At 47.0% G+C, this 12,826-nt stretch overlaps 1 long non-coding RNA gene across 1 annotated transcript; it reads left to right on the top strand.

Annotated features, from left to right (window-relative positions):
- Window positions 1–1,961: 1,961 nt before the first annotated feature.
- On the top strand, window positions 1,962–12,627 carry LOC132541804 (uncharacterized). Its single transcript, XR_009552886.1, has 3 exons — window positions 1,962–2,412; window positions 10,214–10,267; window positions 12,553–12,627. It is a non-coding gene; the product is annotated as an uncharacterized LOC132541804 (long non-coding RNA).
- Window positions 12,628–12,826: the final 199 nt, after the last annotated feature.

Here is a 12,826-nt window from a genome sequence, read left to right as displayed (position 1 = left end):
AGGGGGGGAGCAGCAGGTTAGGTGTGATTTCCAGTGATGAATCAGCCTCTCACTCACAGAGGGGGAGGTTCTGTTGAGAAGAGGGTGAGGAGGGAACCTGGGGACAGAAGATGAGGCAAAAATCCACAGAGAGAGGACTGGGGAGACAGTATAATGGTTATGCAAAAAGTTGAGGTCCCAAATGCAGTCCTCAGCACCACCATAAGCCAGAGCTGAGCAGTGCTCTGGGGTATCTCTCTCTCTCTCCATCTCTCCATCTCTCTCCTGTATCTGCTATATATATAGCTACTTTTTTCTTCTTCTAGTTGCTGGGACTTGGTGCCAGCACTACAAATCCACTGCTCCTAGTGGCCATCATTCCTTTTTCTCTTCTTCCCATTTTATTGGGCAGAGCAGAGAGAAATTGAGAGGGAAGGGGGAGACAGAGAGGGAGAAGGGAGGCCAGGCAGTGGTACCCCTGGTTAAGCACACACATTACAGTGTGCAAGGACCTAGATTCAAGTCCCTGATCCCCACCTTCAGGGTGAAAGCTTCACAAGTGGTAAAGCAAGACTGCAGGTGTCTCTCTGTCTCTCTCCCTCTCTATCTCCCCCTTCCCTCTCAATTTCCCTCTGTCTCTATCCAATAATAAATAAATAAACAAAACAAAAGAGAGAGAGAAAGAGAGACACCATTTGTGAAGCATCCCCCCTGCAAGTGGAGGGGGTATCAACCCGGATTTTTGTGCAGGTCCTTGTGCTTAGTGCTATGTGTGCTTAACCTTATGTGGGCCACTGCCTGGCCCAAAAATAAAATATATTTTTCTTTTTTTTAATTATCTTTATTTATTTATTGGCTAGAGACAGCCATAATTTGAGAAGGACGGGGGAGATAGAGAGGGAGAGAGGCAGAGAGACATCTGCAGCCCTACTTCACCACTTGTAAAGCTTTCCTCCTGCAGGTGAGGACTGGGGGCTTGAACCCTGGTCTTTGTGCATTGTAACATATGCACTCAACCAGGTGCGCCACCACCCAGCCCCAGCAAAAATAAAATATTTTTAAGTTAAAAAATATGTATACACAGAGAGAGACCAGAGACTCAGACCTCGAGATCTGACCCAGGGGTGGGTGTGACTTCAAATGGTCTGGGATAGATGGCTCCTACCAGCAGAAGGGTAAGGTGTGTAAAGAGTCTCTCCAGCTCTTGGGGACACCCAAAGGTAGGGATCCACAGAGACGAGGGAGAGATAATAAAGGTCTTTGGACTCAGGATTCATTCCTGGAAAGGACCCCAGAAACCAGAACCATGTCTCTTGGGTCCTGGACTGAATAGAGGCTCAAAACTGACCCCTTTTGTCTTGACCGATTTATGCGAACCATGGGCTGTTTGAAAAAAATAGACCTGGCGCGCCACCTGGTGGACAATATATAGCAGCAGCCAGGACAGGGTCCACAGGTGTCCGGGATACAGGAGGCCGTCCCAAAGGCCCCCTTTGTCTTTGCAGAGGTTTGTCAACATCCGGCAAATACCTGTGCCTGCAGGAGATGTAAAAGATCCAGGGAAACCCCAGGAAAGCCCACCACTTGGAGTCTTGAAGCTCGAGCCTGCCTTTTCTCTCTCACCTGTGCCCTGACTTCCTTCTTGATTGCCCCCTGCTCATTCAGGCATTTTCCCCCTAAAAAAGTGGCTCATATCTACAAAGAGTTTCCTGCATGCCGCTGACTAGAGTGTCTCTTCCCACTTGAAGTAGCTGCCCTCAGGGGTGTGGCCAGGGGGTCCTTGGCTTTGTGTCCTGGGTGCTATCATGGGGGGAAGGGGTGTTGTTTGACAGATTTCTAATTGGAGATGGGCAGCTGGACCTGTGCTGGGGAATGAGCTTCCATTTCCTCATCTCGTAAATGGGCTGAGTCTTGCATACCCACTTGCCAGGGCTGTGGGAGAGGTGAACTAGTGGCCTCGACAAAGCCCAGGTCCCCACAGCCTGTGGGTGCCTGTGGGTAACCAGCCTGGCTGCCACTCAGGAGTCCATAGTGTGAGGGCCCTGGGAAGGTTCAAGGACAGACTCACTAAATACTTCAGAGTCTGAGAGCTCCATTCTCATCCTGCCTCTGGAGAGTTTGCTACACTCTGTGAGGAGTGGGGGCCTGCCCTCACTCACTAGGATGGGACAGGATTCCTTCATGAGGTGTACAGGATGAACTGAAGGTGGGATCCTCTTTGCCTTCAGTGTGGCCATAATTGTAGAAGGGTAGGTGTCACAAGAACAAGGAGGACAGTGGTCATGTCCATTCCCATCCCCTGAGCACTCACTGCATGTCAGACAGGGCACAAGGAAAATTATCTTATTTTAACCCTACCCCAACCTGCTTTGCAGATGAGGAAAACAAGACCTGGGAGACTAAAGAATGAATGCTTCCAAAGTCACACATCTGGTAATTGACTTTAGTTTCTTGGGAAAGTATTGGGGGGGTGTATGTTTGTGATGCTTGGAAGGGGTGACCCTGTCCGAAGGCCTGCCCACCTCTGCTAGCTGTGTGTGCAAGGGAGTCGCTCAAGGCATCACATAGTCCAGGGGTGAGTCAGGCCGGGAGGTGAGAGCATGGCTGGTTTCTGATTCCATCCTTTCAGGATAACCTGGGGATGCACTGAAAGGAGGAAGAGGGGTCCTGGGAGGTGCAGAGTGGATAGGAATGGGAGGGGTGGTCTTCAGGGCACAGACATGGGGGTGTCTGTGAGAAGGCCTGATTTCATTCTAAAAAGCCTCTTGGGGAGATGATAGTTACCCTACTACCCACCATGAAGTCAAGGAACACACACAAGCTTTTTTCATTGACTGAATGGCAGGGCTAAGTGTGTTGGGACAAGTGGGAGCCCTAAAAAATACCAGCTACTATTGTGGTTCAGGACGAAAGTGAGGCTGCAGACAAGGTGCTTGGAACTTCCATAAGAGCTTCACTGGAGATTCCAGATTATAGGAGGGCTCCTCAAAAGGGAAGAAGATCAATCCTTGGACGGTACTGGGCTTTTGATTGGGGACAGTGGTGCTGGTATCAGTTGAGAGAGGGAGCAGAGCAAGAACTTAACACAGTATCTGTGTGTGGGTTGAGGTGCTGTGAATCACTCCAGACCCATGGGGATAAATCCTGTGTGTGACCACTTTGTAGGGGAGAAAAGAGTGTGGGTTCATAACATTCCCTCAGACCCCTAGACCCCAGAAAAGGACCCTGAAGTTTACATGCACACTAGAGGGTGATGTAGTGGATCACGGCCACCAGATGGCGCTCGACTCAAGGCCGTGAAAAGGTGAGATTAGTTTTGTCGGTTTGGGGATCTGGCAGAGACAAGCTGGCAGAGACTCAGGCTCCTGGCTCTTTTTCAGGCAAACTCTTGCCACAGAGTCCAGCTTAAGAGGTTGACACTGAGTGGGGAGCAGTCCCCACCCATGGCACACTGGGGTCACAATCTGTCTTGGGGGTACATTGGTGCCTTGCATGTGGCCAACTGGAGTCAGATCTGGAAACCCGGGGGGGGGGGGGGGGGGGTTGCATGCAGCTTTGAAAATATCCTGACTCAGGGACCATGCCCAGAGGCTATTCCCAGCCTGTCTGGGGTGCCCCAGGTGGTTCCTAGTACAAGCCGGTCATTCACCCTCACAGGAGGGGAGGGGGAAGGGGGAATGGGGATGCTGCTGTGTTTTCTGCCTATTTTACAGGAAACAAAACTAAGGCTTGGATCACATTCAAGCAGTGTGGTTCTCCCTGCGACCTCTGAAGTATTAATAAAGACTAGAGATGGGGGTGAGGGTTGCAATGCTGCTTCACTGCGAGAAAGATAGGGAGGGGCCTGGGTGGGAATGGGACAGCTGGAAGCTGGGAAAGGTAGGCAGTAGGGAATGAATCCTCCCAAGTCCCCCAAAGCCTCTGGGAAGGAGCCGCCCTGCTGACCTCTGACCTTCAAGACCCATGTGGGACTCCTAACCTCATCAGTATATTTCGGAGCCTCTTCATCTGTTGTTACTTGTTACAGGAAGTTAACCCCTTGTGACAGCCGCAAATGTCTCCTGACTTGTCACATGTCCCCGAGTGGAGGGGGAACAGTACTTTGTGAAAATGTGCCCTCCTGCCATGCCAGGGACCTTAGGAAATGGACTCCTGGGTTCTTTCTACACATGGCCCTTCACCCTCTGCACCTGAACCCTGCGCATTTGCTCTTGCTTGGCCCATTCTGTAGTCCGGAAGCCTGAGGCTAGACCTCCCTCAGACAGGAAGTCTGAGGCCCAGAGCTATGACATGGGCTGTAAGGGTGCTACCACCCAGCAGAACCGTGGCAAAGTGTATGTCTGTGTGCCCCTGAGTCAATGGCAGCTGTTATGGGTGGGCGGGGGGTGGGGGGTGCTTTCAACCCAGGTGGAGGGTAGCCCACACTACAGCTGATATTCTCTCTACTACACACTCTGCGACCTTTCCCAGGCTGACTTATCCCTCTCCAACAGCTGGGGGCAGCAAAAGCCTCCCCAAAGTAGGGAGGCAGGGAAGGAAAGTGGTACCAATCACAAAGCCTGGGGTCAGGGGGACAAAGCCAGGTGGGTTGCCTGGCCCCTGGAGCTTCTTCAGATGTCTGTGCTGTCTCTATTCAATAAATAAATTAATTAAAAATTAAATTTTTTTTTTTTTTGGAAATCCTCACCTCAGGCAGGAATTCCTCTTCACTGTCTGGGAAAGTCATTTACCCCCCACTTCCCACACTGCCCTGGGCCACAGTGTCCTCACCTGGTTAAGCAAAGGACTAGAAGCCAAGGAAATAGCTTACAACTCAGCTGGTAGAACACAGGATTTGCATGCATGCCTTTGGCTCCTAGTTCGATTCCTGGCACCACATGTACCTGAGTGATACTCTGGATTCTCTCTCATGTGAAACTCTATCTTAGGTGAAATCGATAAAATAAAACATTTTTGTAATTAAGAATAAAGTATTACGTGGTGCAAAGCGCAAGGACTGGCGTAAGGATCCCAGTTCGAGCCCCCAGCTCCCCACCTGCCTGGGAGTCACTTCACAGGCGGTGAAGCAGGTCTGCAGGTGTCTCTCTTTCTCTCCCCCTCTCTGTCTTCCCCTCCTCTCTCCATTTCTCTCTGTCCTAACAACTACAACATCAATAATAACTACAACAACAATAAAAAAGGGCAACAAAAGGGAAAATAAATATAAAAAATTTAAAAAATAATAAAGTATAAAAACAAGCTTAGTGAAACCATCAGTGTTCAGCAGATCTCCATCCTAGAACCACGGCAGCCACTTTGCTGTCAATGAAGCTCTTTGTTACTTACAAGTCTCCATGTGCAATGTCAGCAAGCTGAGTCTTAGAGGAGTGAACCCCAGAAATGCAGTGGCAATAGATCCTGATTTTACTGTGTGAACTGCTGGGCCAGACCTAGCCAGAAGTCTATCTTTATGAAAATCCAAAAATATCCACATATGTGGTCCAGGAGTTGGTGCAGTGGATAAGGCACTGGACAGTCAAGCATGAGGTCCTGAGTCCAATCCCAGCAGCACATGTGCAAGAGTGATATCTGGTCCTCTCTCTCTCTCTCTCTCCCTCTCTCTCTCTCTGTCCTACCTCTCAAATAAATTTTTAAAAAGAAAAAAAAACCTTTTTAGAAAAATATCTGCACAGAGCATTGCTTTTTTAATTCAAAAATTTCAATAGACCTTCAGTATGTCCATCCTCAGCTGTTAACATATACATGCTATACTTAATAAAATATCTTCTCTTTCGAGGCCAGATAGTGGTGCACCTGGTTAAGTGTACAAGTTAAGATGTGCAAGGACCTGGGTTTGAGCCCTGCCTCTGTCCCCACCTGCAGAGGGAGAGCTTTGCAAGTGGTGAAGCACTACTGCAGGTGTCTTTCTATCTCTGCCCCTCTCTATCATCCCCTTCCCTCTTAATTTCGGTCTATATTCAATAAATAAATATAATTTAAAAAAAGAAAGAAATCTTCTCCTGTCTTGGAAGACAGTGTAAATATTATGCAAAGGATTTTCATGCCTGAGGTTCTGAGGCATCACAAGCCAGAGCTGGACAGGGCTCTGGCCTTTCTCTATGTGTCTTTCTTTCTAAATATCTCTCTCATTTAAATAAAATAAATTAAAGAGAGGGAGGAGAGAGGGAGAGAGGGAATGCACTTTTCCATATAGAAAGCCACAATCTTTCATTTCACAACTTTCCTTTTTTGGACAACGTATTTTTTATTACATTCTCTGTTTGTGAGGTACAAGGTTTACTCCATTAATACTATACATTGCTCACCACTGTCAGTGTCCTGTGTGATTATTCATATTTTTAATATTTATTTTCCCTTTTGTTGCCCTTGTTGTTTTATTGTTGTAGTTATTATTGTTGTTCTTACTGATGTCATCGTTGCTGGATAGGACAGAGAGAAATGGAGAGAGGAGGGGAAGACAGAGACGGGGAGAGAAAGATAGACACCTGCAGACCTGCTTCACCGCCTGTGAAGCGACTCCCCTGCAGATGGGGAGCCGGGGCCTGGAACTGGGATCCTTACTCCGGTCCTTGCGCTCTGCACCACGTCTGCTTAACCCGCTGCGCTACCGCCCGACTCCCAGTTATTCACTTTATAAACCAATCTTCAGGGCCAGCAAAATAGCTCACTTTGAAAGGGCGCTCTTTTGCCATGTTCATGATCCAGGTTTAAGCCCAGCCCCCACTGTATTGAGGGAAGCATTGGTGCTATGGTCTCTTTTACTTGCTTGCTTTTGTCCTTTCTCTCTCTCTCTCTCTCTCTCTCTCTCTCTCTCTCTCTCTCCTTAAAATAAACCTATAAACTGATTTTCACCTGCTATCTGGAATTGTTTTTTCTTGTGGGACTGAAACTTTACACACATACAATCTCTCCAATCAGGGTCACTTTTATATTCAGAGGGAAAGGCAGAGAGAGGGAGAGAAACCACACCAGTTAGCATTCGCTCCACTGCTGTAGCTCCTCCCATGTGCTGCTTGATCTGTGGCAATGCAGGCATCCTAGCCAGTGAAATCTTTCTCTGGTCCTATCTGGAGTATAATATATAAATATTTGATAGGACAAAATGACATTGAGAAGGAAGAGGAAGAGAAAAAGGGAGCTAGAGAGGGAGAAAGAGGGACACTTGCAGCATAGCTTCACCATTCCTGAAGCTTCCCCTCCCCACCCCCCAGCAGATGGGATCTGTGGGCTTGAACCCAGGTCTTTGTGCATGGCAATGTGTGTGCTCTAAAGAGTGTGCCACCACCAGGATCCTGTCTAGAATATATATATTTGTCCCCAGGGTTATTGCTGGGTGCTTGAACTACGAATCCACTGCTCCTGGAGGTCATTTTTTCCCTTTTGTTGCCCTTGTTGTAGTTACTATTATTGTTGTTGTTGCTATCATCATTGTTGGATAGGACAGAGAGAAATGCAGAGAGGAGGGGAAGACAGAGAGGGGGAGAGAAAGACAGACACCTGCAGACCTGCTTCACCACTTGTGAGGTGACCCCCCTGCAGGTGGGGAGCCGGGGGCTCAAACCAGGATCCTTAAGCCTGTCCTTGCGCTATGCTCCAAGTGCGCTTATCCCACTGCGCTACCTCCCAGCCCCCTAGATTATTTTTTTTTATCAACATGTTCTTCCAAGTCTTCTAATGCTTTTTTTTTTTAATTAACGTTGATGCATAAAATATCAACGAGCCTGCCTTGGTTCTTCTAAACTTCTTTATCTGAGCAAACTGTTTTTATCCCCAGGTTATAATTTCTCCCTCCTCCCACCTCACTCCTTGGAGGTGTCAGTGACTGAGCTCAGAGGTTTTCTTCTACTCACTGCATTTTCTCCAGTCTCTGGTCACTCTTCTTTTATGAGTGTTTGTTTCCTTTTGACCTACATATTGGGAACTTTTCTCAAATGCGTTGTGAAAAAATATTTGCAAACAAACAAGTTTTTTGTTGTTTTTTAAAACCACATTGAGATTCCACCTCACATCTGTGAGAATGGTCTCCATCAATAAAACAAGAGAAGGTAAGTGTTGGAGAGGATGTGGAGAGAGAGGAACTTTGCTACACTGTTGGTGGGAATGCAAACTGGTACAACCACTCTGCTCTGGAGAACAGTATAGTGGATCCTTAAACAAATACGCAGGTCTGCAGGTGTCTATCTTTCTCTCCCCCCCTCTCTCTGTCTTCCCCTCCTCTCTCCATTTCTCTCTGTCCTATCCAACAACAAAGCAACGTCAACAATGGCAATGATAACCGCAACGAGGCTGCAACAAGTAGGGCAACAAAAAGGGGAGGAAATGGCCTCCAGGAGCGGTGGATTCATGGTGCAGGCACCGAGCCCAGCAATAACCCTGGAGGGGAAAAAAAAAAAAAAGAGGAAAATAAATACAAATGGAAGGGAGTCGGGCTGTAGAGCAGTGGGTTAAGTGCAGGTGGCGCAAAGCGCAAGGACTGGCGTAAGGATCCCGGTTCCAGCCCCAGCTCCCCATCACAAGCAGTGAAGCAGGTCTGCAGGTGTCTGTCTTTCTCTCCCACTCTCTGTCTTCCCCTCCTATCTCCATTTCTCTCTGTCCTATCCAACAACAATAGTAACTACAATAATAAAACAACAAGGACAGCAAAAAGGTAATAAATAAATAGATAAATACAAATGGAAATGCCATATGACCCAGCAATTCCACTGCTGGTATATACCCCCAAAATAGAATAACACTGATTTGAAGGGATATATGTACCTCCATGTTTATAGCAGCTTTATTCACAATAGCAAAAACCTGGAAACAAGCAAAATGCCCTTCCACAGGTGACTGGGTAAAAAAGTTGTGGGACATATACTCAACAGTGATGAAAAGGGATGATACTGGGAGTTGGGTGGTAGCGCAGCAGGTTAAGCGTTTGTGGCGCAAAGCGCAAGGACCGGCATAAAGATCCCGGTTCGAGCCCCCGGCTCCCCACCTACAGGGGAGTTGCTTCACAGGCGGTGAAACAGATCTGTAGGTATCTATCTTTCTCTCCCCCTCTCTGTCTTCCCCTCCTCTCTCCATTTCTCTCTGTCCTATCCAACAATGAAGACATCAATAACAATAACAAAGGCAACAAAAGGGAATAAATAAATATTTTTTTAAAAAAGGGGTAATACTGTGTCTCTTGGGATAAAGTGGATGGAATTGGAAAAGGTTATGTTCAGTGAAACACGTAAGGAGGTGAAAGACAGCTACAGAATGGCTTCACTCAAATGCAGAATATAGCAATTGGATAAACAAATGTGGAAAAAAATATTGACTTATTTTCAAGACTGTGGGAGAACTATAATGGTTATCTATGGGAGTGGGATTGGGGACACAGACCTTTGATGATAGGAGTGGCAAAAAAGTACCCACCTCCTCCCCCCCAAAAAAGCCCACCTGAGTGGGGTTTTCTATAACTAGCAAGTGACTAACGACCCCATCAGAGCCCACTGGGAACACTTCCCAATTAAAAGTTGCCTGTGCTCTTCCAGCACTTCTTACACCTTGCCCGCCAACACAAAGTCCGTGAAGATGGCAGAAGAGGAGTTCCTAAGGTTTTCCAAAGTAGGAACAGGTGCTGAGGTAGTGAAATGTCTGGCATCTGCAGAAATCTCCAGCATAACTCAATTTCCTCTGATCAAAGTCTTTCTCTTTCCTTTGTTAAAGAAAGTCCCTCTGCATTTGGAGAAGCCAGGGGAGCAGCACCCCAAAGCCATTTCTGAAAGGGACTTCTTACTTTGTTAGGGGAACAGCCCTCTCCTCCCTGCACAACTTCATGACCTCATCTGCCCCCAGCATGAGCAAGCAGTCCTGACCCCATGTTAGACAGAGTCCTCCATTCTCCTTGGTTGACTTTAGGTACTCACATGTGACCCACACTTGACCAATCAGAATCTTCCCCCAGGATAATCCACCCGCAGGATTTTGCATAAAGAATTCTCTCTCCACTAAGTTGCTAAACTGGCAGATCATAACATTTAGGTGAATTGTCACTAGAAATATCTCAGAAAGATGGAGAAAAGGGGTTCTGGGAATGACGCTTGAGTTCCTGGACCCAGTCATTCCTGATGCTGAGCATATCAATTTCCCAGCTGTATGAGCAAATAGCTTCCCTCTCTTTAAATCTAGATGATGTAGCTTTCCGTCTTTTGCCATTAAATGACTCATGAACTATCTCCTGTCTCTTTTTTTTTTTAATTCTCAGATCCTCTGATCTTGGTTATCTGCTAAAAACCTACACATGAAGATTCCTCTCTGGGTGAGCCATAGCATAGAAAGAAAGGAAAAAAAAAAAAAAAAAAACCAAGATGAAAAAACAGATTGGGATTTGTGAGTAGGTTGTGGTGGTTCTGGAAATCATTTATTATAACTCACTGAGCAAAACAATCCCTAACCCCCTTCCCTACTACCCCAATCCAACTTGGTGGCTGTAAGTTCTGTGTGCACCTATCAGGGCAGGAGGGATGGGGCAGGAGCTAGGTGAGCAAGAGCTGGAGAGGTGGACAGACTTAATTATTTTCTGCTTTTAATAGCAGGTAATTTTCTTCCTGAAGAGACCAGTTTTGACCTTCACCTCCAGCCCCTATTAACCAGCGGCAATGCTTTGTCAGCATGTTTTTTGACAAATTAATTATACAGAGAGGGGAAATCTCATTGGAAAGATGAGTGTGCTGAGCTAGGGTTGTAAGCAGGAGCTGAGACTGAGCTCTTAGATACATTTTGATCCCCCACTGACCGAAGTGTGGTTAACCACAGGCCTGGGGGGGACTTTGAGGTCCAGGATGGCCTTTTGAGACACAGCAGGGGGAAGAAAGCAACACTGGTAGCAATGATCCAAACCCACTGCTGAGCCCTTAATACCTGCTGGCCTGTCTGCAAACCAGACAACTCAGGAGGGAAGGATTCTAGGGCCCTAGGGCACTGTGGTCTGAGGTTGTTTTGCCTCTGTTTTGATCTGGGCAATCCTAACCCCTGGGACCTGAACTCTCTCCTCTGTTATTTCAACTTCCTTGCTGTGTAGACATGCCCAGTTTTCCCTGCCCCCCAGGAATACATATGCAGCTAGGGTTCTGCTCCCCCCCCTTTGTTGCCCTTGTTGTTTGTTGTTGTTGTTGTTGTTGTAGTCATTATTGTTCTTGTCGTTGTTGGATAAGACAGAAAGAAATGGAGAGAGAGGAGGGGAAAACAGAGAGGAGGAGGGAAAGATAAACACCTGCAGACCTGCTTCACCACTCCCCTGCAGGTGGGGAGCTGGGGGCTCAAACCTGGATCCTTACACAGGTCCTTGAGCTTTGAGCCACAGGTGCTTAACCCGCTGCGTTACCGCCTGACCCCCCACTCCCCACTCTGCTTTTTTATTTTCACAAGCATTTGTGATTAGTAGAGGTTTACAAGACTGTAAGATTACAGGAGTACACTTCCACACCTCACCCACCACTCAAACTCTATGTCCCCACCCTTCCAATAACCACCATGGTTCTCATAGTCTTAGAGACAGCTTGTTTACTTCTGCCCCTCCCCCCAGGTTTTTTTTGTAAGTTCATGTGTATCGGTGTCTTAGATTCCACATATGAGTGAAATCATCCAGTATTGGTCTTTCATTTCCTTACTTATACTGCTAAACAAAATCATCTCCAGTTCCATCCATTTTGTCCCAAAGGACACAATATCTTTTTTTTAATTGCAGAATAGTAGTATTCTATGGAATACTTTTTCACGATTTTTTTATCCAGACATTTATTGATGCTTCCACTTTGGCTATTGTAGATAATGCAACCATGAACATAGGGGTGCAGATGTCCCTTCAAATTTGTGTTTGCATGTCTTTTAGATATGTGCCTGAGAATGGTATTGCTGGGTCAAACGGTGTTTTCATTTCTATTTGTTTAAGGACTTTCTATCCAGTGGGGCTACACCAGTTTGTATTCAATGGGGCCCAGCTTATACAAAGCTATCAAGTCCAGATTTCCAGGCACACCTGGCCAGGCCCCTGCTTGACTTTCTGGCCAGTCTCCTGCTCTGACTTCTTTGTGTTGCAATTGGGGGCAACACCTAGACAAGTGTGGGCTTCCAAATAAATCATCCTGTTCTGACCGTACTGTTTTGTCTGCTACACCACTCCCAGCTCACCTGCCTTCCTCCCCCTTGCCATGTGCCTGAGAGGGAGCTCAGAGCCCTCTCCCCTCCAGACTGTGTCTAGACCCCATCTAATTTCTTTTTAAGTATTTTTTTAAAAAAATTTTATATTTTTATTTATTTTCCCTTTTGTTGCCCTTGTTGTTTTTCATTGATGTTGTCATTGTTAGATAGGCAGTGATAGGACAGAGAGAAATGGAGAGAGAAGGGGAACACAGAGAGCGGGAGAGAAAGACACTTGCAGACCTGCTTCACTGCTTATGAAGCGACTCCCCTGCAGGTGGGGAGCTGGGGGCTTGAACCAGGATCCTTATGCCAGTCCTTGCGCTTTGCACCATATGCGCTTAACCCGCTGCCCTACTGCCCGACTCCCAACCCCGTCTAATTTCTATGATTATTTTTGCTCAGGACTCAGATGCCTCAGCTTGCTGAGAGCAGGGCTTGGCTCCCTCATAGGGCCTGGCTTGTAGAAAATGGTCAGTGAAGGGGCCTGTCCTGCCACACTGAAGATACAGGCTCATATACCCAGTCAACTCGCTAACTGGTGCCAGAGACATGCAAAAGGCTTCAAGTTGCTTATAGAGTTCAGTTTCTGGTGACGTTAGATACTACCCTCCTCTCACCTTTGAACCACATCATTGGGGGTGGCTGGTCTCCTTCCTAGTTCCAAAGGTCAGTCATA

This window comes from Erinaceus europaeus, chromosome 1 (genome assembly GCF_950295315.1).
Source record: "Erinaceus europaeus chromosome 1, mEriEur2.1, whole genome shotgun sequence".
Lineage (NCBI taxonomy): Eukaryota > Metazoa > Chordata > Mammalia > Eulipotyphla > Erinaceidae > Erinaceus > Erinaceus europaeus.
The sequence above is the reverse complement of the archived record's forward strand: the minus strand, read 5'-3'. Positions and strand labels throughout refer to the sequence as shown.